General features: G+C 39.1%; 1 long non-coding RNA gene across 1 annotated transcript in view; it reads left to right on the forward strand.

Annotated features, from left to right (window-relative positions):
• The first annotated feature begins 4,307 nt into the window (after nucleotides 1-4,307).
• Nucleotides 4,308-27,844, forward strand: part of LOC137224887 (uncharacterized) — a 221,495-nt gene continuing 197,958 nt past the window's right edge. Inside the window, exons 1-3 of the long non-coding RNA XR_010943552.1 lie at nucleotides 4,308-4,372; nucleotides 15,675-15,807; nucleotides 18,180-18,289. This is a non-coding gene — a long non-coding RNA (uncharacterized lncRNA). The remainder of the gene's footprint in view (nucleotides 4,373-15,674; nucleotides 15,808-18,179; nucleotides 18,290-27,844) is intronic.

The raw sequence follows: 27,844 nt of genomic DNA on the forward strand, positions 1-27,844 counted from the left end.
AGGCTGAACTCTTTTAACCTGTACAAGAAAGATTTCACAGAAGACATCCAGGTTCCTGAAAGGAAGTTTATCTGACCCAGACATGACAGGGAGAAATGACTTTAATTTAGCTTTGCCTCTTTCAAGTAAGGCTTTATATCAGACATTTATTTGGATACACTTTGGTGCCCTTTGTGTTTTCCAGTTAGTAAATGAATGACCCATGTAACACCTAGCCTATGGAAAAGCTGTGTAACTTTTCCTTGGATATCAGGGCTAAATCCCAGTTTTTATGTAGCCTGAGACGTAAAATCTGGGAGGCCCTCCTAACGAGTACAAAGATCTCTTATATTTGCAACTTTTACAAAAATTTATGCCAATGTGAAAATATTAAACTTCTTCCAGGGCTGGAAGCAGCCCAGGCTAGTGAGAGGCCCTGAAGGTTAAGTTTCTTTAGCTTCAAGGACAGTTCACTTCTGACTGTATCACAGAGCCCTGACACAACTGGTCACACATTGTGGATGCTCGAGGAAATTTTGTGGAGTGAGTTCATGAATTCTTCATCACGGTATCTTCAAAGCAGTGTGATTTCCATTATTTTTGAGCTACTGATGTCACTATCAGTAACTTGATGTTGAACATGTGTTTAGCACTAGTTTTTTTTGTTTTTTAGAGAAAGAAGACACAGGATCTAAATCAACCAGTGTTTTTCTGTGTAGAATCAATAGCATATTCATAAGGGACCTCCCATCTTAAGCTAAAGAGATTAGCAGTGAAGACAAAATGGTGATGATGAATGCTGCTTAGGCCAGGGAGGATGTCAGCCTGATAGACCTGACAGAACTCGAGGCTGGTTAGCTTGGAATTCTGAAGATTCTATTGCTCTGTCTTCTAATTTTTAGAGGATATAGGGCTGGGAGGTTTTGAATGGTGGAGAATTTGCTCCAGTGAAGTCCTCAATTTCTGGATGATTTTTTTTTTTTTCCGGTACGCGGGCCTCTCACTGCTGTGGCCTCTCCCGCGGCGGAGCACAGGCTCCGGACGCGCAGGCTCAGCGGCCATGGCTCACGGGCCCAGCCGCTGCGCGGCATGTGGGATCTTCCCGGACCAGGACACGAACCCGTGTCCCCTGCATCGGCGGGCGGACTCTCAACCACTGCGCCACCAGGGAAGCCCCGATTTCTGGATGATTTTAGTGGAGCTTTGGCTACTGCACTGGGCTTGGGAGGCCAGGTTCAGGTGAGGATGGACTAACAGCAGGAAAACACATGATCCTGGAGTATGGTCAGAGCTGTTTGCCTCCTTTGCTCTCGAGTATGTATCATCAGGTAGAGATTCACAAGTGTTTCTGCTTTGAGACGGCAGTAAAAAATAAGCGAAGAATAAATGTCTGCAGCTTTCTCTTCATTAAGGTCAATGTGGTGACTTAGGTCTTCGCAGAGATTCTGAAAGAAAATATAATAAAAGTAGAGGATTAAGGAGGTAGGCAAAACAATTTAAAGGTAGTCACAAGCACTGAAAAGGTTTTCCTTAATGATTGGATTTAGAGTTGTGAGGGGGTCATTTAAAAGGAAGGAGGACTACATTATTAGTCCATTATATCCCTGATCAATAGAGACCACCCATTCCTTTTAAATAGTTTATGCGTAATAGCTAATAGATTGACCAGGGAAAACAAAGTATCATTTATAATTGCTATTTGAATATTTTGTGTAAAAGTTAATCTTCTGGAGAGTCAGAGAAATCATCGTAGATTAAAATAAGAAATAAAGATTTGCATTTATAAGAAATTAATGATAGTTCTGAAATTGAAGAATCATTTAGTGCTGGGAGAAATAAATACAAATTGTAACATCTATCTGATGGAGTTTTGCTTAGATTGCTTCTGGTAATAAACCATCTATAATAATATAAATCAAGGGCTGGTGTTTGCCATAAATTTGCAATGTTTAGCATAATATTTGTTTGCATTTCATACTAAAGTGACACCAAGAAATATGAGATTAATAGTTATTAAGTGAAAATGACTTTCATGTCTGTAGTCATTTTTAGAAACAGTTATGTGTGATTCATTTAGGGAGCAGAGAAAATTAATTTGCAGCTGTGGTGGGATCTAGCGCGTTAGAACAAAGAGGGAAGTTCCATATAGTAATAAACTTGTGGAACAGAAGGGTGGGATTCATTTTTAACCCCTCCTTTTGATTTCTCTCTAACTTCTCAGTACCTTATGGTACCCTTCAGGTCACCACACTTTTGTTTGTTGACTCCAGAACATTATACTAATAGCTTAAGGAACAGGAAAATGGATACAAGTTCTCAAATTATGTCATAACATTGGAGATCACAAGCTTAACCATACCTAGGGGGATAGAGGGTCAGATGGCAGCAGCAGCAGTATGGTGCCTTATATTAATTTTAATTAGTGTTTTCATTAAGAAGTGTCACATTAGATTCTGATTTTTTAAAAAATGACACACTATCTACTTTCATTTGTTTTACTGCACTACAAATCCACAGTGATGTTGAAGTGCAAGTCTATAAATGTTTTTTTGAGAAATCTAGCCTCAGATTTTATGAGCTTAAAAAAATACATAGATTATATAAACAGATTATAGAAATATAAATAGATTGTGGAGAACAGAGAATATGGAAAACATTTTCCATCCAACTGACATAAAAGTGAGAGAGGAAGAGAGTAAATACGAAAACTAATAATACGAAAGAGTAAAGACACTATTTTAAATGCTTTATATGTGTTAACTCATTTGTGTTATCTTGGGTACTGGAGCCCTTTTTAGGCAGTGGTGCGTTTACTTGTTCAGGTACTACTTACTGAACACCGTGTCTGTGCTGGTCACAGAACTAGGTTGGAAGCATTAATGTTTTAGAGGAAGGTGGAGAACAGTGATCATATTTAAGAGTTTTTAAAAAATAAGTCCAACTTCTGGTCAATATGGTGTTATAAGTTCATATTTTGAGGACGCTCTGCCCAAAGTATCTACCAAAGCTAGATAAAATATTTTAGACACATAATAATAAAACACAATGTAATGTGAAAATTTTAAATTGGATCTCTAGGTGGACCAGAGACTGGACAGAAATGCCAAGCCGTGGTGAGTTGAAGTCCAGTGTGGGCTTGCTAGGCTCCGGGTCTGGAAGCAGACAGAGGTAGATTAGGCAGTGGAGGGGCTGGAGGATAATTAAAGTACCCTGAAGCCAGAAACAACATGAAATTAGGAGCCGTCCCTACCTGGCTGACCCCCTCCTCTCAACTGCTGCCTGGGACACTGATTTCCAGGAAGCTGTGTGTTTAGCACTTGGAGGACAGAATCAGCCCATGACCAGGACCTGAACCAAACCATCTGCTCCCTTGATTTACATGTCTGTAGAAGGCCCAACCATATCATGGAGGCAGTAACTCTGAGCTAACAAGATAAGACACCTGGCTCTGGACTGAGTGCCCAGGAGGATAGTTGGAAGGAACTACAGATCAGCCAGGGATACTGATATGGAAGACATCTCAGTATGCTGGGGTATAACATGGGACTGTTTTTATTTTTTTCTAATCACGACTTTCAGTTATATTAAGTTTCTTCCTCTTTTCCCATCCTCACAAATCATTAGCTGATTCCAAAGTTTTCCAGTCACTTTCATTTATTAACTTATTCCCGCTTAGTGTAAAACTTAAATCTTCAAAATCTGGCTCCTCCTTTATGCCACGGCAAGCTAGAACTGTAGCCCTGGTAGCTTGAAGTGATCAGCAAGGGCAAAGGCTGGTTGTGGTATGGCTCTGAGGCATCTTCTTTTTCTCCCATTTCCTCTAACAGCCCTATAGCTCCTCCTGGTTTGGGAAGGGTAGGGAGAAGGGGTCAAGGAGGCTGACTTCCTGCTAGTCATGGAGGTGGTGCCTGATGTTACTTGGATTTGGCAGGGTTCTGTCTGAAGTTGGTGCCCTCTATTTTAGGTTCCCTACGTTCTTGGGAGAAGTAGTCATCTTCAACACAGTCCGTCTTTGAGGATCATCGCAGAGAGGGGCTGCACAGTTTCCCTTTGGGTCCTAACAATGGTCCACATGCCCAACAGCTTCTTTGGTTGGGTGTGTGATCACTTGATCGAGTAGCCACATGGAGCCTGATGACTTCCTCCCCTCCACTCATCTTGGGCTCCTTTGCACGAAACCAAAGTGACCTTCCAACTTTGTGGAGGACTGAGATGGAGTGGGATTACTGCAGCTCAGTACTGACAAGCCCTACTTTATAAACTTTTTTTGCAGGGTCTCCCTACTTTGGTTCTCACATCCATGGACCAGAATCAGGCACTCATTTACATAAGACTCCATGACACCAGGGGACTCATGCTAAGTACTTCCAAGAATGCACCTGCCAATGTAAAGGTAACCATTAAAATATTAGAAATATAACTTAAAACTAGGTCAAATAGATTGTGGAGAATAGAGAATATGGAAAACATTTTCTTTCCAACAGGCATAAGAGTGAGAGAGGAAAAGAGTAAATACAAATTGCTGGTATACAGAAGCCACAAAATGAGATGGTAAGAATAAGTACCCTTGTAATGAAAATGTATTAACTATATTTACCTTACCTATTAAAAGACAGAAACTAGCAAATTTTTTTTAAAGACAGCTAAAGTTGTAAAAGAATGCATAGCAAGATTTAAAGTATCAGAACAAGATATCCCTAAGAGAATGCAAACCAAATGAAATTTGGTATAAAAATGTTAACATCAAGCAAACAGATTTTAAGGTAAAACAAAACAATACAAACACATTTATCGTGAGTTAGAAGACACAATGCGTAATGAAAAGGAACAATATACCAGGTATATACAATACAGTTGACCCCTGAACATCATGGGTTTGAACTGCACAGGTCCACTTCTATGCAGCTTTTTTTCAAGAGTAGATACTATAGTGCTGCACGATGTGTGGTTAGTTGAATTCAGGGATGCAGAGGAACTGGCTATACCAAGGGCTCTTTGGATTTTTGATTGCATGTAGCGTTGGTGCCTCTAACATCCGCATTGTTCAGGGTCAACTGTCATTATCAACTTGTAAACACTTAACAACATAGCCTCAAATACATAAAGAACTAAACTGTCAAAATTGCAAGAGTAATGTCCGAGGTAACTAACGGAAGATTTCAATATGCATCTCTCATGATCCAAAACCAAGCAGAGAAAACATTTACCAAGTGTAGAGGCTTGATCAGTATAATGCACAAGATTGAATGTGTGTTGTGTGTGTGGATATGCACATGGACATGCACATATCCATGTTCTTATTAACAAAGAATACATATTATTGAGTATACATGTACCCAAAACTTTTTAAACACAACTACACAAGAATGATAGATCTTTTTATATTCATAGATTTTGAAGAATCACTGTCATCTGGATGATAGTCTTTGACATCTGTATAATGTAATTAGAAATCAACAACAGTCAGTTCTTCCATCTGTCGGGCAAAAAAATTTGTCCTCTACCAACTTACGTTTGGTGGTCTGGGGACCTGCAAATTAATTGACAATAGACAGATGAACAGGAGAAGAGTTCATTATTCAGGCATGCAGGAGTCCTCTGTAGGGAGGAGCACACAGAACAGCTAGGGGTAAAGGTTTATATACCAGCTTAATAAGTGGGGAGGAGGGTGCTTAAGGCTTCAAAAGATGTAAGGTTCTGATGATGTTTGCTTACACAGATTTTTTTGGAATGTCCTGACTCCCAAGGTCAGTTGCATTCCTGACTGAGAACTCTGGAGCAGAGGGGGTGGGGTTTGTGGCAGATGACTCTAGTAAATCTTTGCCTTAGGCAGATAGGGAAAGTTTATGTAAGATTGCTTTTTGCATCTGTAGCTCAGATGTTTTCACTTTGAAGTAATCTTTATATCATTTTAGTGGGTTGTTGGTTGCTTCATTTCCCCCATGTAAAACGTCTTAGAAAGAAGCTGGGTTGATTGCTCTGGAGAGAAGGCTCAGATTAGAAGTTATGAGGTAAAGATCTGCAGAAGGAGAGAAGCGCATAGATTAGAATGAGAAAAAGAAAGAAAATAAAAGATTAACGTTTAGAGCAAACTATAAATTCAGTTTCTAAGTCTATAGTGCAGCTAGTCGATAAGATTTTAAGCATTAGGTTTGAAGTATTTTTAGGTGGTGGAGTGAGGACGTCAGTGGCAATTCGACAGATTTCCTGGTGTGAAGTTTGAATGTCTTTGGTGATGGCATAGATGTCAATGTCACAGTCATGATTATTTCCTGGAGCAGAGCGTGGAAGAATGAAGGTGTTCTGGTGAACTTCCTGAGCAGTCCATACAGTAGAGCACCAGCCACAAAAGCTGCCCATATATGATCTATTGTAGTGATGGGTCCTTTGAAGTTTATGTCAAGTCATTCAGCTTCAGCTTACAGGGCTTCTTTAGATCCTGGGGGAAGAGGACAGCTCCAAGACAACCTAGAACTGCCTGGGTTAGTCAGGCTTTAGTTCTCAGTGATTTCCAATCAGGAGGGTGGGAGAAAAGTAGGAAATGTTAACTGAGAGGGTTGTAGCTAGATATTGAAGGGAACTAGAAGAATCTAGAATTTGGTAAGGATTGACAAAATATGTAAGATAGCAGGATCTAGTCCAGTTTACGGGTAGAGAGTAAAACCTCAAAGACAACGAACAGGACTAGAATCTGATAACACGCAACGGTGGGTTATAGCTTTCCATTGGAACAAAATTTCTCTCCATGATCATCTCAATTTTAACCAGAAATAATCAAAATAAGATTAGTATTATTTACAAAATACGTCTGATCTTATTACATCTGGCCAGATTATTTACATAAGTGCTGCCAGAATGGCAATTGACCACATAGGCCTTTTTAACATTTGCTTTGCTGGAACTTTTATAAAGGAATCTCAGATTGGACTTTAAAAGCCCCTCAAGGCTAGGAAGCCAAGGCAAAAACTTGTCAGTAGACTTCACCTGCAGTATATATGTGAGCAAATTCCTCTGTTCTCAAGGTGCCCCAAATATCCTGATTCCAAGGCCTCTGAAGAAGTGACCTTCCTTATTTACCCGTATGGCTGGGAACCCTCTAAGCCAGATGCCAGTGCAGTTTTTCCAACAGGGCTTTGTAAGCTTTGGCTCCATAAAGTCAAACTTAGTTCCTGCAAACTGTCTGATCATATGTGATTCTATGCATCATTTTCAAATATGACATTCTAGTCAAAGCCTTGATTATATAACCATGTTTCCAATTATGTTTTGTTACAAGGAGGACAGATTCTTATCAAATTTATGCAAGTAACTATATTGCCGTGAAACTAAGAATACCTAATGAGAGTTTCCAAAGTCTGGAGGGATCAGGCCGAGAGAAAAAGATAAATGTTTAAATGTTTCATTTTTGTTTACAAAAGTATAATTTACAAAATTGTAAGCTATAGATAGCTTAAGAGAAAAGAGAAGAGTGTTCTTTAAATCCAGCATCAATATTCCAAATAAAAGCCGTAATCGTCCTTTATGAGTTCATTCAGTCCCATGTAATTCTTGTTCTGCTTGATCTTGGATTAGCAGTTTCATGAACCTATCAGCTTTTCCACTAGAGTTCTAGAAATTGTGACTTAGTTCAGTGGTATAATCTTAAAGTTATTTAAGCGATGCCATTAGAAGCTTGTATCCCAGAATACCTGGCATAGTCCTTTTTCATGGGTCTTTAAGAAAGATCCTTTTTGTTAAGATAAACACTCTAGCCTGTAGCTGATTGCAAGAGCTTTCAGGAAAGCATCAGAGTAAAACAACTATCTGTGGCTGAAAAAAGATTTAAAATAGCTTTGGTTAAAGATCTGATGAGAGTTCATTATAAAAGTAATGCAGTTGGCAGAGAAATTTGGTTGTTTCCATGACATAAGATATTTTAAAATAAAAACTGGAGATACGACTGATAACATTTACTGCTGTTTTCTAATATCAGGTAAAATGGTACCAGGACATATCATGGACAGTGAGGGCATTGATAAATCTCAAGGAACTTCATAGAATTTCTGAATACTTATATTAATACTATTTACCCATTCAAATATAACCTAGGGAAGGTTAAGCATCTCTCCTTATTTGACAGTGCTTTTCATGCAGTTAACATATCTAATTAATTTTTAACATCTCTCTTTTTACAAGGTGAAAAAACAAATCCTTTGAGATTTTTTAGGTCCCTCTGGGATATTTCAAAGTCAGTTCAATGTCAAGATTTTATTTAGGATTTGACTTTGAGAAGGCAAAGTATCCAAGTTGAGAAATGTCAAAAGGTTTGAACACTTGATTAATAATAGGATCATAGGTCACTGTTTAAAAATACTTAATCTATTCAACAAAGTGACAATGAAAGATTGTAAAAGTAATGATAAGAAGTTACATGGTTATAAGATAAAGCTTAGCTCTTTTGATAGTTAAAAGACTTGGTTCTCTTAAGCCGTCAGGAATATAATGAAGACAATACAGGAAATTGTTCTGAAAAGACACAGATTACTTAAAGGGTCTAGAAAAACCTTCTACAGTCCTTTCTTAAGAACAGACCAATAGCCCAATGTAAAACTAGAGTTTGGTTTTAATAGAGAGAGGAAACCAAACTCTAGTTTTGTATTCAGGTATTGTTAATAATAAAGCTCATTAAAAAAAAAAAAAGTATAAATAAACCCATTCAACTGTAGCCAGCTTTGACCATTCAACATAAATACTTAATGCTGATAACTTAATGCTGATAACTCAGAAGACAAACCTATTTTTATTAAACCAATAATAATATTACACCAGTCTTATTTGCAAAGATTTATCCAAATCACATAAATTTGAAAAATATTTGGGATAGTTCCTATACTTCTGGGAGGTTTAGAAATATTTAATTTATAAAAGAGCTTATTTTTCTCTAAGCCAAATATAACAGAACTCTTTTAAGGGATTTTATAAATTGATAATACCATCCAGAGGTAGGATAATATCTCATGTATATATAACATACGACAAACATAAATATACAAACAGATGCAAATAGAGATCTTACGCGGCTTTCATTCTGAAATTTTAACTGTGAGTCAGGCATATTATAGTAATGCTAATTACACTAGTTTATACAAGAGTTGGTTCTAGTCTTTGCCCCACTTTATGTTTTATCCTAATTACATTGCTGGCAGATGGAACAAGTTGTTACCTGCTCAATGTGAGAGCAAATCTTTCCACCAATATTTACAGAGAAGGTTTTTAAGATTTTCTTTTGCCTTGATATATAGTCTTACGGAGGCTGTAGACTAGAATTTGGGCAAGGGATTGAGGAGACATCAAGTAGTTATCTGGGTGTCTCCAAATTCTTCTAAGTGGATAAAATATCCAGTCTGTTTCCAATTGGCCCCCTTTTTTCCTTTTTCAGCTTCAGATAGTTGCTTTTGGGGGTCCTTGAGTCCTTTAAGCATCCCTGACAGGGTCAAGGGGCCTAAACTAGTTTGAGTGACTTCTGCGCTTTAATTTTGTTAAGGGAGTATTTTAGGCTAGCTTTGACACTATTTATGTTCTTTCCATTTGATCTCCTATAGGTACTAAGAGGACATTTTCTTAGGATGAAAACTCTCGAAAAATCCTTTAAATATAAAAGTTTTTGTGGGGCTTCCCTGGTGGCGCAGTGGTTGGGAATCCGCCTGCCGATGCAGGGGACACGGGTTCGTTCCCCGGTCCGGGAGGATCTCACGTGCCACGGAGCGAGCCATGGCTGCTGAGCCTGTGCGCCCGGAGACTGTGCTCCACAGTGGGAGAGGCCACAGCAGTGAGAGGTCCACGTACCGCAAAAAAAAAAAAAAAAAAAAAAAAAAAAAAAGTTTTTCTGAAATAATCCATCATCTGGCCATTGACAATTAGGATCCGCATAGATATACCCATTCCAAATGTGACTCAAACCAATAAGACTTTTTGTGGCTTAGTCATGAACACAATAGGTGTCTCTGAAGAGGGCGCAGAAGATGCAGCTTCCATACTTCAAAATAACTCCCAACTAGAGGTGAAGTGAAGAAAACCAAGTTGCCATAGGTGCTAAGAATGCTTAGTTCCAGTCTTCCCACAAAAGTGAGGCATCTCCAATCACAGGCCTGCAAATCTATGATAACAGATGGGTGATACAGAGATCGGAAGTCTTAGCACTACGAAGGCATTGGGAAGGAGATGACGAGGTACCTTATGGGTTGAGACCCTTTAGGATTCAGTCTTAGACAACCTCCCTGAGAGCTGGCAGTGGTTGGCAGGAAGTTTTGCTTGTGCATCTCATGTCTCAGTACGCTCTCTGGTTCCAAGCTAAGCCCTCAGGACGCAAAATTGAGAGAGAAGGAAAAAACTCATCTGGTTTTATTGGTGGCCCACAGCAAATTTGTCCAAGCAGATACTGGTCCAGTGAGAACTGCAAACTCACCAGTCTGTGAGGGTGGCTTGAACAGGCTTATGGAACCTGTACCTGTGTTCTTTGCTTTGACTGTCCTTCTTAGGACAAGCAACACTTCTAGACATCACAGCACAAAACAACAGCAAAAAAGAAAGTGACAAGAAGATAGCACAATGACTATTTATTGGAAGATCCAAACCAAGAGTCATAATACCCAAAGAACAAGACGAGTTCTAACCCAAACATTTTCTCCTGTAAATCTAAATTTTGGAAACTTTCTTTCTGAGAAGATGAGAGGCTCTTACCACTTTTGCTCAACTGGACCCCAAGCAGAGATCTGGGAGTCTGATGGTAAGAAAGTTTAATTTTGCCAGCTTGGTCAGAGATCCTAAGAGCTCAGCTGCGGTCTCCAGAGTGAGCGAAGATTTCTGACCATTCAGTCCTCATTGCCAAAACTGTTGGGAGGAAAATCTTTTCCTCTATCAACTGAGGTTCGATTGTTAATCTCCTGAAAGATTAACAGGAGAAAAGTTTATTACTCGTGCATGCAGGAGTACTCTATAGGGAGTAGCTCTCTGAACAGCTAGGGATTAGGATTTACATACTAGCTTAATAAGGGGGGTGGTTTAGGGCTTCAAAGGATGGGAGGTTCTGATGAGGTTTGTTTACACAAATTAGGTTTGAAATGTGCCACTGCCCAAGGTCAGCTGCCCCTCCCTCCGCTCCCTTCCCCCCACTACTGGAGACTTCCCTGGAGTGGTGAGGAGGGAGGTGAGAGGGGGGCACTTGTGGTTTAGTCAATAGGAGAAGTTCAGAAAGGATTTCTTTCTGGATGTGTAGCTCAGATATTTTCACTTTGATGTAATCTTTATGCCATTCTGGTGGGTCGTTGGTCCTTTCACATGGAACCCTGGAGAGGTTCCACGTTAAGCATTTAGAGTGGAGGCAAGCAATGCACAGGGGAGGTGTGTGGGGCTGGAGGAAGAGAGTTGTCTGAAACAGTGAATGTAAAGTTAGTGGAATTCCCAGGTCCCTTTCTCCAAACTGTAGAGCTGGTCAAATAGCTGTGCTCTATTCCCATGAGAGAGAGAGAGAGGGGGGGGGGGGGAGAGGGAGGGAGAGGGAGAGGGAGAGGGAGGGAGGGAGGGAGAGAGGGAGAGAGGGAGAGAGAGAGGGAGAGAAGTTGGATTGGTTCTTCCCTCTGGAGAACCAGAACCAGAGAAGCTTCAGAAGGGGTGCAGACTGACACTGTCTAGGAGTGGATATGGACTAAAAACATAGCTCCCTTGCGCTGTCTGGTCCCCAAGCACCAGCTACAAGCTGTCTGCTTCCACAGGCAAGAAATTGGAGCTACTTTTCTGAAAAAATGAATGGCCCTAAAAATCAGATTTCCATACACTGAGATCCAGGAGCTTCTCAAAAATAAAGTTTACCCCTAGTCACCTAACAGTGAGTCCACCAATTGTAAGCCCTTTCTATCACACATAGCTCCCAGTCAGCTTCTAGTGCCTCATGCTTAAATATAGACAGGCATTGATAACCTGATACTTGAGAAAGCCTAAAACAGAAGAGAGAGGCTAAAAAAATCCTGAACTGAAAGGACTCAGAAGAAACAAATGTTTCATAGGAAAATATAAAAAAAATTAATCTGTAATTCAGCTGTTTATATAAGGAGACTGACATCAGAGCTGTTTACAGTCACAAACCATGAGAAACAACTGTATGTCTATCAATAGGATGTTGGCTACATTCTGCTATATTATTCTGATAAGTCCATACTCTGGAAAAAAAAGGGTTAAAGTAATTCTATAAATTTCAAAATGGAAAAATATTTATACCATGTTATTTGATAAGTTAAAAATACTTTTTGTACAATTAAAAAAATCGTAGATTATGATCCCATTTATGCAAAAATATGTTTGTGTGCTCCCACAAAGAATTGGATATGAATATATCAGATTACTAGCAGTGGTTATATCTGGGAGCATCTTAGGGGCAAACTTGACTTTCTGTATTTATTCATTGTTCAAGCTTTTTTACTACTAGCATTTATGGCTTTCAGCGTTAAGAAAGGAGCTTAATTTTTTTAATCAAAATATACCAGGACACCTGCAGAATAACTAAGTGACTGATTTTATTTAGCCACATCTGCTTAGGAGTCAAGGATGATACTCCTTTACCAAAACATTCCCTAGCATGAATTAACCTAAAATAAAAACTCATCTCATCCAAAACTATGTTGCTTGTTAGCTATGGTTCAGTAATATAATACGTGAAGTTCTGAAGTCGCATTAACATTTCTTATGATGTTACAGCAAAATTATTTGATGACAATCTGGATTACATATACTTTTCTAGAAAGTTTAGTGTAATACATTTTCCTCTTGGTGCATAAAATTTGTGCCGTGCCTCTTCTTGTTCATTGGTGCTGCTGGTTTTTGGTCTTCTGAAGGTACAGAGTTCCCTTGGGGACTTCTTTCTTTGTAGTAATCAGGAAAACCCCAAGGAAGGCTTGGTGGATTCCTGAGACTTGGGGGCCCATTGCTGGATTGGGCTGGGTTGTTACTAGTGCGCAGGAGCAGATATGACCTAAGTCATTATCAAGGAGGAGAGTTGGTATGAGAGAGGATCACGGGTTCATCTCCAGGTTCCGTCTGTAGGAAATGAGACCAGAATAAAAACTCTCTGTGGCTTCGAGTGCCCTGAGAATAAAATCAAAACCCCTCAGCCTGAAAGGCCCTGTTTGCCCTACCAAGCATCTCATCATTTGAGCCAATTTGGCCTTTTTTTTTTTTTTTTTTTTTTTTGCGGTATGTGGGCCTCTCACTGTTGTGGCCTCTCCCGTTGCGGAGCACAGGCTCCGGACGCGCAGGCTCAGCGGCCATGGCTCACGGGCCCAGCCGCTCCGCGGCATGTGGGATCTTCCCGGACCGGGGCACGAACCCGTGTCCCCTGCATCGGCAGGCGGACGCTCAACCACTGCGCCACCAGGGAAGCCCCAATTTGGCCTTCTTTCAGATCTCTGGAGGCCAAGCGTTTTCCCCTTTTAGAGTCTCTGCTCATTCTGTTTCTTTCCACCTCAATGGCATCCCCTGGCTCTCCCGTGGCTGGCTTCTGTTCACCCTTTCAGGTCACAGTGTCACCTCTTCAGAGGTCTTTCCTAATTAATGAATCTTAGCAAGCTTCTTCTATCTCTGTTTCAGTCCCCTGATTGTTTCCATCTTAGCACTTCACATTTTGTATTTATTGAAGTGCTTTTACTCACTCTCCCTTCTACTTAGATTGTTGGTGCAAACTGAACATGGCCTTTCTTTCGTTTGTACCACCTGCAGCTGAAACTGTCAGCGCAGCACCCAAGTCCCTCTCCTTTATCACTGCTCGCCTGCAGGCTTCCAACTGCTAGCATTTGCAGTTCTGTGCCTGAAGACTTAACTCTGGTTTCTGGAAGCTGACTCTGCCTACCTGTGCTTCTGCCTGAAATGCTGGAGAGGAAGTAGCTCTCAACCAGTCACTGATAGGAATTAGTGTATAAATGCCCAGGCTCCCTCCCCCATTTGGGGAGCTCGTCAGCTAAAGTTGGCTGGCTCAGTAATGCATCTTTTTTTCTTGGCTAACTCCCCTTCACTGTCTCATTTCACCACTTCCTTACTGATGTTTTCTGCACTTTCCAAATAAACTACTTATATTTAAATCCTTGGTGGCGGGGGTGAGGGGTGGGAGTGGGCAATGCTTCTGGCACGTGTAGGTGGCAGTATTTGCTGAATGAATGAATGAATGGCTGGCTGGCTGGCTGGCTGGCTGGGTGGATAAATGGAATAATAGATAAAGAGTAGGTTACAAAATAGAGTTCAAGGCTGCATGAGGTGTAACATTTCAGACTATTGACTGAAAAAGCAAATGTTTGGTGAGCTCATTCTAACTGGGGCTAGTTGGCTCCCGCAAAACACATAAGCCCATATAAGGGTAGAGATATAGGCAGGTTAGAGACAATCTAATATGGCATTTTTAAAAGCTAAGTTTTCTTTAGGTCCACTGCCCAATTCTTGATGATCACATGGATGCCCGACTTAGGTGCAGTTTTTACATTTATTGTTTTATTACAGTATTTACCTAAAGCGTTAAAATGTGCTATGCAAACTCATAAATAACGTTCAACATGAATTTTATTCAGTTTAGGTGAAGTTAACAGTCCAAAAAAATTACCTTTCAGAAATATATCTGGAAGTGAGGATTGGACTGTAAGTGAAATCGGAGGGTGAGGTTTAGTCAGACCCTCAGAAAGAAGTGATCACAAAAACGGACTGCAGCTGTGGAGGGTGAGGTGAGTGATTTCAGTGCAGGAATCGCTATTAGCTGATTTTATCAGTGTTAACACTGGACAGGTTCACACGGTTGTTTAGAGACAGACTAGAATCCTGAATCAGAAAGCATGTCTATTTTCAGCAGATTATGAATATGGAGAGTTCAACTAGACTATGAGTTTCCTGATAGCGAAAAAAGAACGTCAAAGTCTGACCCTAGGGAGGTCAGTGTACGGCATGCAGGTGACTTTGAATGCATGAGAAGTGTGAGTGTTTGGGCCAGATGGCTTTATAATTAGTGCTGTTTTCAAAAGCAAAGCAATTGGTATGGACTAGTAAATCATTCATCACTAAGTAAAGCATTCCTCAGATGACAAAAGAATTTAATTCTGACACTCCAGGTGATGAGTGTTATCTAGCTCTACACATTTTAAAATTAAAGATAATATATCTAAAATCCTGTAAATTTGTATAAACTTCCTATAAGGAAATATTGATATCATGGTGCTGGTTGAAAAGTATTTGTGTTTAAATGAGCATTATGGGTGAACCTGAATTAACTAAACGTGTCGATGGAGATATTGTTCAGGAATCATTTCCAGGAAAAATTTAACTCCTTTTGATGAATCAGCCTGCCTTTTTTCTTCTTGGATATTGGGAATCCTGCAATTGTGTTTCTTCAGATATTTTGGTTTCCAAAGAGATCAGAACTTAATTTGCAGCTCAATTTTCTCAAGCACATGAGAACTTATGACTTTTATATGTGTCTTCTAAATTTTTCCTTGTTTTTAAAATCTACTCTGATTTTTCTTTTTCCTGGGCCTGCATTTTTTTTTTTTTTACCTTGCCCGTATTTTTCTCTCCTACTTTATGTAAGTCACCACAAGCTTTTTGTGGAAAATGAAGGAGCAAATGATTCATAAATAAAACATAAAGAAGTAATCTATTTTTATTACATTTGTATTCTTTTTTTTTTCAAGGCCAAATGTTTGCGAAGAACAGCAGCTGACTGTGGTGGGGCTACCACACCCGTGTGTCCAAGCATTCACACTCACCATCAAGATCTGGAAACGGCTGCAGTGGCCCATGGTGGTGTGTGAGTTATGAAAGAAGGTGAGGGTGCTCCTGCTATGTCCTTTTGATTCCTGAAGATCAAAGCCAAAGCCTCAACAGCATCTAAAGATTTCATCCAATAAATTTTAGAAAATAACTACATAATTAAGTAAACGAGTGTAACCTATGTCCACCAGGAACTTTCAAAGTGATATATTTTCCTTCAGAAACAGGCTATATTATTACTTTAGTTCATGCCTCGTTTTATGTGTGAGCTATTTGGGGTTCGATGCCACTAATTTTACCTCTTGACATGATAAACTTTTGAAAGCTGGAGATCAGAAGCTTGAGAGAAACAAGGAATATTGTGTTGGTTTGCTAAATTTAGCATGACTTGGATCTGGGCATCTATGACTGTGAACCATCTCATCTGCCCTTGGTTCTCTTGTAACACTTTGAAACCTAGAGCTTCTTTAACTTTATTATGGCGTTTGAATTAGGATTAACTGGGCTGGCTGGGAGAGGAGAGAAAAAGCAAGTATGCACTTTCTGTGCGTGAAGCCTTCATAGGGACTTTTTAAAAAAAGTTTTAAAATAATTTTGTAAAATATCTAAGTACCTCTTAACACAAATAGCTGCTAATGTGTTCAGGTTTTACACATTAAAACTTGTAAAATGAAATCAGGAAACAAAGTTAAAAAAAGTGTGGCTTTAGATTAATGAATTTATTATTCTTATTATTACTACTACTACGATTACTAAAAGAAAGTTGAGGGCATTTGTAAATAACTGGGTTTGCCATTGTGTAGAAATGGCAGAACACTGATTGTATAGGACTAAGTAAAATAAGATTAAATCATTTATAATTATGGATATTTACATATACATTGTATGTGTGTATTTTTCATCTTCAGATGCATAGTCTTTTTTTGGTCTATACTCAGGACCTTTAAATTAAATTTGAATCAGAAAAAGCTTCAGGCTTTTACTGGCTGTGTGGCACTGGTAGAAGTTCCTACATTTCTCTGTGCCTTAGTCTGTAAAGTTGGAAAAATAATACCACACATGGATATTATGAGGATTAACTGAAAACGTATTTAACACCTGTGGCACAATGTTTGGTACATAGTAGGTATTAGAGTACCTGTTTCTGAAAATAGCTTTTCATTTAGATTTTTTGGTACTCATCCCATGAGGTTTAATCATTGTTGATATTACACTGAACCAAAGAAAGTCCACTACCATATAGACGTTCAGACTTGGGAAAGCAAACATGAATAAGTAAAACATGTTTTATTTATTTTCAAGAGCTTAATAGTTTTATACATCCGTTTATTCAGCAAGTATTTATGAAACTGAGTTTGGAGTTGAGGCAGTGTTAAAAGATGTTTGACATTTTTGCCAAACTAATATCCCTTTTGTTTGTATGTAAGTTTGCAAACCTACACTTATATCCCTGTTGAAGAGATGCACCTCCAAAATATTAGGTGACACTTCAAGATGGTGAATAATTGTGTCATAAAAATTGACATTAAATCCTATTTTTGAGAGAAGAGAAAGAACAATATACATTGACATGATGGGGAAAGAGAAGTTAGAGGAAGTGAAACTTGAAAATGGTTTTGAATATGAAGGGGATTTGGGCTGGGGATATGAGGATAGGTATGTGAAAGGAAGAGAATATAATACTTTGGGGATAAAGAGCAAATATGACATCAATTTGATAGAAAGGACGTAAACCAGTTTAGAGATGTCTGGTATTATGGTCTATTAAGAGGTCAGCACAAATAGTTAATGGTATAGTATTTTCAATTTTTGTTCATTATTGCCCCCCTAAGGAACCTTTGTAAACTTTTTTTTAAATTTTAGTAATCGTCCCCCTCCCCCATGAAGTTTTAATACCACAGATATACTTTGTTTCTGTTTGTGAACTCTGCTGGTTTGTAGGACCACAGACCATTGTATTAAAGATTATTTTTCACCGCTCCTACCCAAGAACCAATTGTCCCCTCACTTGTGGGTGATGTCACCACTGTTGAGAATGCACACTATCACGAGACCAGTACATGAGGGGCCTTCACGGTCAAATTGAAAAGCATGTGCCTTATTATCCTCCAGGATTTCATTATTCTCTTCATAATTTTGGGTTCCATTTTTGATAGCTTCAGTGACCCTTAGGTAAGTTTATGCTGCAGGACTGGAGGCCCCTCTTAATTTTCAATAACCTATACCTATATTGAATCTTGGTTATATATTTAGTGTGTGTGTGTGCGCGTGCACGTGAGTGCATGTATAATGTATACAGATAATATATTTTTTTGTGTGTGTATAAATGGCAGGATTTGGATTGCAGGGAGAATTTTTTAGTGAGTTTAAAGTGACAGCTTTGGCCTGAAGAGGAAGCATTACTGACCTAGATTCCTATTTCTTAGGACCCGGTACCACACCATCTACAGACAGTCATACAGCATGGAGCGGCAGACCATCTACAGGCGCTGCCCTGGTTGGAGCTGGCAGGACAATGAACCTGGCTGTCTATGCTGTAAGTTATAATTCTTCCTGTCTAACTCTCTGTCACTAGAAGTAGTGGTTTCACTCTGTTTTGGGCTTCAATCATATCATGCCTGTCAAGTTTTAGGCATCTTTAGAATCACCACAGATTCAGAGCATCTCTTTGGACTGAAAATGCACACATGACATGTGCAGAAATGCACAAAGAGTCTTTCTGTTAAGCGCTGCTAATGATAGGTCAGAATTCAGGACCCATAGAACTGCTGCTTTATATTCTGTCTCTTTATGTAAAAGACAGTTTATTTAAAGCCAGACAGGTTACACCTTGTAAGCTTCCATCTCCCTTTTCTGTTCACCCCTTTCCCATATCATCAAATTTGTAATCCACAGCTGATTCAAAAGTCCGGAGGGAAATCACTGTACGAAATCTAAATGGGATTTCTTGACGTGTGCTTGTCATGATTAATTGCAGAACTCGGGAGGCAGTTTACTTTTTAAGATGAGGCATGCAGTCCTTTTACAAACCTCTGGTTGAGGGTACTGCAGAACCTTTGGAGTATATTTGACAGCCCTCAAGCAGCAGAACTAGTGACATTACATAGTTCATTCACGCCAGGAGAAATGGCTCTGTTTAGCGACTCCTTTACCTATGTGTTTATGGTTATTGTGAAGTCACTTAAAACGCTTCAGTGTGTTGCAGTCAGTGCAGACCACAGCACAGCAATTCATCTCTCCTGTTATCCTGCACCTGCGGGAGTTTGTTGGCAGCCTGCTTCCCTCCCCACCGTGCTTTCTTCTCTCGAACTGTCTCAGTGAAGTTGCCTCCGGCTTCCCATAGTAAGCAGGCCTAGTGTTGAGGGGGTCACTGTGTTTGCACGCAGTGCTAGGCCACTGCAGCTGGTTGGCTTAAACTCAGTGAATACATCTGCCCACGATGTCCTCTCAACTGTATTATAGACTCCTGGAAATTAATGACTGTGAGATGAATTCTTTATATTGTTGTATGACACCTAGCATGGTCCTTTGCCTCTGGTAAGTATTCGTATTTCTTGCTTGTTTTTTAGATTGTGTGGGCTACACAGTCATCTTCTCCATGGAGTTCCTTTATTATTAATTCCACTCCTTTTTTTCTTTAATTTTTATTGGAGTATAGTTGATTTACAATGTTGTGTTGGTTTCAGGTGTACAGCAAAGTGAATCAGTTATACATATACATATAGCCACTCTTTTTTACATTCTTTTCCCTTATAGGCCATTACTACCCAAACTCGAATGTGAATAAGGATCAGCTTGTTAAGATGTGGATTCTTTTTCACTAGGTCCAGGGTGGGGCATTTCTACAAGCTTCAAGGTGATGCAGATGTTACCACGTACAGAGTTCTGCAAGGCTTTAGACAGCAAGGCCTTAATGTGTAATGAAAACACTGTTTTCTGTAGAGGGGCTATGGAAGAGCTGGTGGAAACTTCTAGATTGTATCTATATTAGCAACTTGGTGCTTACCTTGAGGATTTTCTTTCTTTCCCTCAACTCTGTCCTCCCTGGCCTTCTTGTGTGCCTTCCTTTTAGCTGTCTCTGCAGTGGGGACTTGTTTCCATGGGGAGAGATGCTCAGAGGGTGAAGTCCGGCAGTGCCAGTGTTCTGAGGGTTTTCAGGGACCCCGCTGCCAATACGGTGAGTCACCAACGAGACCATTTTATTATGATTTGGAGCTGTCTGCCTTGCTTTTAGGGGCCAGCCAACTTTGTCAATTCAGACTAATGGCAGGGTTATCCCTCTGGGGATTGGTGAGCATTTTAAATGAGCCACTAAGCAAAACCCCACAATCTACAGTGTACTCGGCATCGCAAATTATGCTTTGCAGTTTAGTTTTAATTATTCACTATAAGAGTTCAAAGGGTAGCAGTAAGTACAAAACAGTCTATTTTGTAACGGAAATGGCAGCTTAATAAGAAAACCTCTTTCTGACCTCAGATGTTAAATCTTTAATGGAGCCATGGTTTGGAAGTGCTGGTACAGTATTCTTCTGTGAGATTTATGTGGTTTGTGAATGAACAAAGTGGAGATTAAGATGAATTCAGTGTGATGTGATATTTACTACTTTTGTGTTCGGTGTTTTAAAAAAAGCATGAAAAACCTGACACTTGCATTATTCTCAAAGTTTCAAAACTCGGTAACCTAGTTTTTAAGGTTGGAGCTTAATCAACTGTCAATTCAGGACATGTGCATTTAACACGTTTCTTGTGCGGGAAATTTTCAAAATGGCCAATGATTTATCTTTTACTGTATCTGCTATGAGATTGGCTGCTTTCAAAAAGGATTTGTTTTGACTTGATCATCTGATTCTAGTCTCCAGAGAATGTGAATGCATCTGCATTTATCTTTTCAGGGCAGAGAAAACTAAACAAAGCAAAACCGATTGTATAGAAGTTAAAGAAATAGGTGTACAAAGCGAACAAAAATATTGTCTTCATTATCTTCTGCTGATATGTTTGCCTTCTCTTATCCATTACTTGAATCTTTGTCAGTGAAATTGGAACGTTGCTGAGGGCTCATCACTCATGTTCATTTGTCTCCTCTGCCCTTGGCGTAAGGTTCAGGCTCACGTTTTTCATGGGGCACCTCAAAGCTATCCTTCTTGTAAATTGATCTTGATATTCTTTTCTAGGTTGTTTGCTTTTTATTTTTATTTGTGAATTAAAATAAAGCTGTTTTTTTAATCCCAATTTATTCTTTGACTATGGAAGACTAATTGTGAAACAGAAGTCCGAGCTCTGGAGTACATCTTCAGTTGTTTCCATTGTTTCTAAGATGCTAACAGCAACTGTACATTGTTCCATGAGACCAAATTATTTGCCGCTAAAAAAATTGTTTCAACTACATGGGCAACACTGGTTTCCTCATCTTGATCGGTATCTGAGATGGGCAATTACATGTCAGTGATTCATTAAAAATAAAAAACATCAATTATTACTTTCATTTGTTTTGGTAGAGTAAATCTTGCAAAACATCAAGTCCCTGAGGGGAAAGGTAATTAAGGAGACATATGGTAATGATCATAGCCTCGAAATTACACCTGGATTAATTTATTCTTTATTTTTCTACATCAGTACTTGAATATTTTGATTATTCCAATTTCATAACTTTAATTTATGAAAGTAATTAAAATGATTTTGAAATTGAAATAGTTAGATTTTGTATTTTTCAGTTTGGGGTTGGTGAAAATACTGGATTATTTTAAACATAGGCAGAATCAGTGTGTGTTTTCCACAACTTTGTTTTTTTTAAATTAAATTTAATTAATTAATTAATTTTTGGCTGTGCTGGGTCTTCGTTGCTGTGTGCAGGGTTTCTCTAGTTGTGGCGAGCGGGGGCTACTCTTTGTTGTGGTGCACGGGCTTCTCATTGCGGTGGCTTCTTTTGTTGCAGAGCACGGGCTCTAGGCGCACTGGCTTCAGTAGTTGTGACATGCGGGCTCAGTAGTTGTGGCTCGCGGGCTCTAGAGCTCAGGCTAAGTAGTTGTGGTGCATGGGCTTAGTTGCTCTGCGGCATGTGAGATCTTCCCGGACCAGGGCTCGAACCCATGTCCCCTGCAATGGCAGGTGAGTGCTTAACCACTGCACCGCCAGGGAAGTCCCCACAAGTTTGTTTTTATACCAGGAAGTTCCAGAAGTCATGAGGGAAGGTGAACCACACAAAATACCGTTCAGGAGTCTGCATTGCACTTTTAAGTACTGTTGTCCAAGTGTTTACCTTTAGATTTTGACGTTTCTTCTCTCACTGTAGAACTCCTGTTGAATGTAAAAAGACAAACTGATGAACCCTGAGGGATATACAAAACCTGAAATAGAAGTTCAGGCATCTCCTATGTGATATCACATTTCATCCAGCAAAATGAGCTATCATGAAGTGTAGAAATTTAGGAGGGTTTGAGGGGGGAATTTTGAAGACTTTCTAGGAAATCAAATATTTGGTGAGACAAATGGAGAACACAGTTAAGAAGGAATGGCATTAGCTGAGTCTTGAAAGTAGATCAAAAATGAAAATTAGAAAAGATTGTTTTTAAAAAGAATATAATTGATAGGACATATACATAGTCTGTCAAGCAGGTGGATTATAGTCTGGAGGTTCTTCCTATAGCCGATCTCTTATCCAGTGGCTGGATTTGAGTTCTGAATTATGAGTATATAAACCTTGGTCTGATTGACATTACTCTCTCTCCCTCTAGATATAGTATATATATCAAAATGAAAATTAATTTAATGTTTTTCAAATTATATAAACAATGATTCAAATGATAAAAATAATTCAAATTAAAGATTTTTTGATTATTAAAAACTAACCGGGCTTCTCTGGTGGCGCAGTGGTTGAGAGTCCGCCTGCCGATGCAGGGAACGCGGGTTCGTGACCCGGTCCGGGAGGATCCTGCATGCCGCGGAGCGGCTGGGCCCGTGAGCCGTGGCCGCTGAGCCTGCGCGTCCGGAGCCTGTGCTCCGTGGTGGGAGAGGCCACGGCAGTGAGAGGCCCGTGTACCGCAAAAAAAAAAAAAAAAAAAAAAAAAGTAGTAAAAACTAACAGTATATACAGTATAAGAAAGTGAAAATGTATAATCCTTTTGCCCTCAGAAAACCATGTGGTCATCCTTTTATGTATATTTAATCATATTCATACAACATATGGAATTTTACATAACTGAGATCACATCTTATATAATGGTTTTGTCATGAATGCCCCCTCTTTTTTTTTTCTTACATTACTCTTTCTTCTCTCCTCTTCCCATCCAGTATTCTCTCTCCTCCCTAGTAACAATCTTCTGAATACTCTTTTGTATATCTCTCTGGGCTCATGTACAAACAGCTGTATAATATTCCATGGAATTGATGTACCATAAATTTTTAACCACCCATTTATTGATGGACATTCATTTTGTTTGTAGCTTTTTGGCATAACATTAGTGCTACAATAGTATGGTGGTTTTAATTCCGTGATACAGATTCCCAGCAGTGGGATTGTTGGGTTCAATGAATATGTGTATTTTTAAGGATCAAAATATCCATTTAAATTATCTTTGAAATGTTTTGTTGGCCATGATAATGACTTTACAAGCTCATCTGGTTGAGATGGGTTAAAACCTAGATGAGTGCCAATTACTTACTTATTTTTTGACATATTAACATAATGGAGAATCACTTGCATCTTCATCTAAAACCAGATATCTGATAGATTAAAACATCTAGGATCAGAGTTATTGTAAACATGGCTTGCTCTCAGTATAAGGTAAAGTTGATTTTATTTGAGACGTATGGGAAAAATAAGTCAATAAAATAAGCCAGATGGCCTTTTAAAAATGGAGAAAAGAATCCAGTCCTAGAGAGAGAAGGGACATGCTAATAACTGAGAGAAATGCTTGAAGTTGATAATGATTCTAAAATTGCTGATCTATTTAACTCATTTGAAAAAATCTGCTTCTAATAAGGAAAAATGAAGAAAATGAATTTGGACAATTAGGAAGTAATGAAGAGCTTTCTAAAATAGCTATTGATTAAAGGAATCAAAGGGAATACTTTGAAGATTGAACACATGCAAATCAAGCTAGATAGCTAGTGGTGAAATTTTCTCTTTTTTAATTCTGTGGATCCAGGCAAAACAACTTGGAGCTTCATTAACTGATTAATTTCACACACAAAGTCACTCCTTTTCTCCTCATTACTTATCCCATCTTCCCTTTTCCTGGTCAGAAGTCAGGTTAAATTGTAATGCGCCTAAGGGTTGGATGCTAAGACTCAGAGGTCTTCTTATTTCTTTCACTTATATATTCATTCATTCATTCTTCTAGTCAGTCTTCTATTTAGTCCATAGATACTAATACCTCAGTCTGTGTGCTAGGTGCTGCAGATTCCAAAACAAATGTGATATCCTTAGTGTGGTGGGAAATAGAGACCAAGAAATCAGTGATTCTAATATAGCTCATAGGTGCTACGATGGAGGATAGTTCTGTTCTAAAGAAAAAAAGAGAGTGTTGCTCTGTGTGATGCTAGGACATAAAGGAAGTTTTATGAAAAGATTTGAAAATACAAAATACAACTTATTCTTAAAGATGAATAGAGCAGTAATATGAAATTTGGCATAGAAAATAGAATATTTACCAGAGACATTAAAAGCACAGCAAGTTCAAGGAATAATATAATAATAATAATAATAATAATACAAGTAGTTCTCTTGGCTTCAATAAGAGATTCACATGGGACATGGCAGAAAACGTGGCTTTGCTTTCCTTAGCTTTTCTTCATCGAGCCAAACCAGCTCTTCCAGAACCTTATGCAGAGATGGTTACTGATTCTTCAAGGACTTTGCCTTCCCTAAGTCCAGTCCCTAAGTCCAGCAGGCAGTCCAGCAGTCGGGGTTTCATACAACCCTACTGGTTGGTGCTTTATTCCTATGCCAGAGTCCCCAAACATCTCCATTAATTCGAAGTGTGATGTTTACACACATTAAAAATGGAGTGTGGCTGGAATGTTGTCTGGTGACGTGGAAAACCTCAGAAGTTCTGGGGTTGAGGTTGGGTCTCACCAATGACGACTTGGAGAAGTCATTTTATAGCTCTAAGCCTCAATGTCATCATTTGTAAAATAATAACAGCTCTAAAATTTGCCTGATCACTTTCCTCGTACCAGGCACGATTCTAAACAATTTATATGGATTAAATTATTAATCCTTACAACAAGTCTATGAGGCGAACATTCGTATTTGTCCATATTTGTAGCCAACTGAAGCATAAAAACCTATCCAAAGTCAAACAGCTGGGAAGAAGGGCATCTGGGATCCATGTACAAGTGTTGTGGCTCAGAGTCTGCAAGCTTAACCTTCAAGCCATGGTCCCTTTATCATAATATTTGCCATAATTATGTCTGCCAGGTTGTTATGTGTGTTAAGATAATGCATGCGATCCATAAGTTGGAAAGCATTATTCAAGCATTAGTTCTTTTTGTTGACTGTAGATTCCCTGAGAATCTTTAGGGGAAGTGAACAAAGTGAAGGGAGAAAGGCTCCTGTGGTTGCTTTGCTTCCCATCCTGTGGGAAACCTGAGCAAACCTTGGGCGTTGGGTCACAGGTGTGATTTTAAGCCAACCAGTAGGTTCCAATCAAGGAGTCCAATGAATTGTCTGCATGATATATCTATTCTGTGCAGATACAAGATTGGACCAAAGAATTTTCTTAAAATGGCAAGTCCCCAAGAGCATTTCAAATTTGAGAAGTACAGGTTGAATTGTGTTACCCCAAATTTGTATGTTGAAATCCTAATACCCAGTAGCTCAGAGGTGACCTTATTTAAAAATATGATTGTTGCAGGTGTAATTAGTTGAGATGCAATCGTACTGAAGTACAGTGAGCCCCTAATCCAGTATGACCAGTGTCCTTATTAAAAGGGGAAATTTGGACATAGAGGCGTGCACACTGGGTGAATACCATGGGAAGATGAGGGCAGAGATCAGGGTGAGACATCTATAATCCAAAGGATGCCAAGGATTGCCAGCCAACGACCAGAAGCTAGAAGAGAGGCATGGAAAGTATTTTCCCTCACAACACTCAAAGGGAAGCAGCCAGCTGACACTTTGATCTCAGACTTCCAGCCCCTAGAACTCAGATAATACATTCCTGTTGTTTAAGCCACTCAGTTTGTGGTGCTTTGTTACAGCAGCCCTGGCAAACTAATCTAGAAAGTTTAGAAAACATTTTCTCTTTATTCACAGCTTCATTTCAGCAGTAGGCCTACTGAAACGATGAAAATGGGGAAAAAGTGGCAGGGGGTTTATAAAGAGCAAATCATGCTAAGAAAACTTGATGGCTTATTTTAATTGAATTATAAAACGAGTGTGGGAAGAAGACTTAATTTGGAAAAATGCAAAATCATTAACTGAACATGCCTATTAATCTGCAATCCTAAATGAGCATTACTAGGAGACAGTATGAGATGAAACACAGGTTATATTATGGAGATAAATTGATATGCCTTCTTAGCATGAGCTGACAGTATTATTTTGTTCATCACATAAAGATGCATTGCATTAGAGCCTTAAGCCCTCAGCAGGGTTCTAGCAAGTCTGTATTAGGGCTACGGCATTCTGCTTTACATAACTTGACAGAAGGATACGGCAGTATTGACAGGGATTGAGATAAGTACAGTAAAGGGACAGCTGGACCGTTTATGAGGAAAGTAAAGCAATAACCATTTGACATCTTCCTGTGAGCCTAGTAAAGGGACATCTTATTTGGCATCCATGAAGAAGATTTACTACCCTGACACTGATTTAAAACTAGAAGCCTTGACAGTGCTTTAACTAACATGCCCTTCTAGGTATGCTTTGCATGGCCAGTGTTAGCAGCTATAAGGTAGATGCAGTTTAAAAAAGACTGCTTGAGAATTGCCCGATATTGCAAGAATGACAACCTTAGAAGAGAATGACCTAGCACCATCCAGGGTTATTTGATTCTACAGGGTATAGCTCGTGATGGGCTAGAAGAGATTGAAGTTGGATAATAATGACAATAATAGCTAACTCAGAAATCATGAGTTTCTACATGGTAGGTGCTGTCCTAATTGCTTTCTGCATGTCAGCTCACTTACTAACTCACAACAATCCTGTAAGGTAAGTGCCATTAATAGTCCCCTGTTACAATAACACACCAGGAGTAAGGAGAAGTTAAGTAACCTACATGAGATCATACGTGTAGTAAATGATAGAGCCAGGGTGTGGGCTCAGGCAGTCTGGCTCCTCAGTTCGTTCTTTGAACTGCTGTGTGATGCTGTTTCTTTAAAATGGAACAACTCACCTGTTTATGAGAAATATAGTTGATATCATTTCCCTGAAAGCGACATAAGGGATTTATACTTTACTTTTAGTGTTTAAAACTTGTCAGTATGCTGAGAAAACAATCTTCTTACAAAAAGTATGAGCTAAATGATTTTCTTCACTTAAAGTTTTGCTCGTTATACATACACGTATTGAGGGATTTTTAGAACCTGTGTAAGAAATACATAGCTCCGCTATTGAAAGCCTACATTCTCATTACAGAGACAGGAAAACAAATCATTATAATGTGATGAATGATGAATGGTGTTCTCAGAAATACACTAAAAGAGACGCAGGGACCAAGTCATAGTGGGGAGCAGGACTTGGGGAATTATGGCCAATAAGATGCATGTTAACGCCATGCCACTCATTATTGCCAAATTGGATCTCAACTCCTCAGACACATAATGCCACTGAAGATTTTAACATGGACATTTTATGTGTAAAACTGTGTTTCAAAGATATAGCTATAATACAATAGAAAGAGGCTGAAAATTCAAAGGAAAAGAAAACTTTATGTCATTCAAATGGCCAAATCTTGCATGTAATCATGTGTCCTTTCTTCTTTTTCATTGCTTGCTGCCAAAAGGTTTTTGTTGCTGTTACCGGTTTTTTAAATATCACACTTCTCTTATTTTATCAGGTACATAGTAATACTTAAAAATGCCCTTTTTTAATTTTTTTGACTATTTTTAAGTCCCATTTTCTCTTAAGAAACTTGATGAGCATAATTTG

Source organism: Pseudorca crassidens, chromosome 5, assembly GCF_039906515.1.
Source record: "Pseudorca crassidens isolate mPseCra1 chromosome 5, mPseCra1.hap1, whole genome shotgun sequence".
NCBI lineage: Eukaryota > Metazoa > Chordata > Mammalia > Artiodactyla > Delphinidae > Pseudorca > Pseudorca crassidens.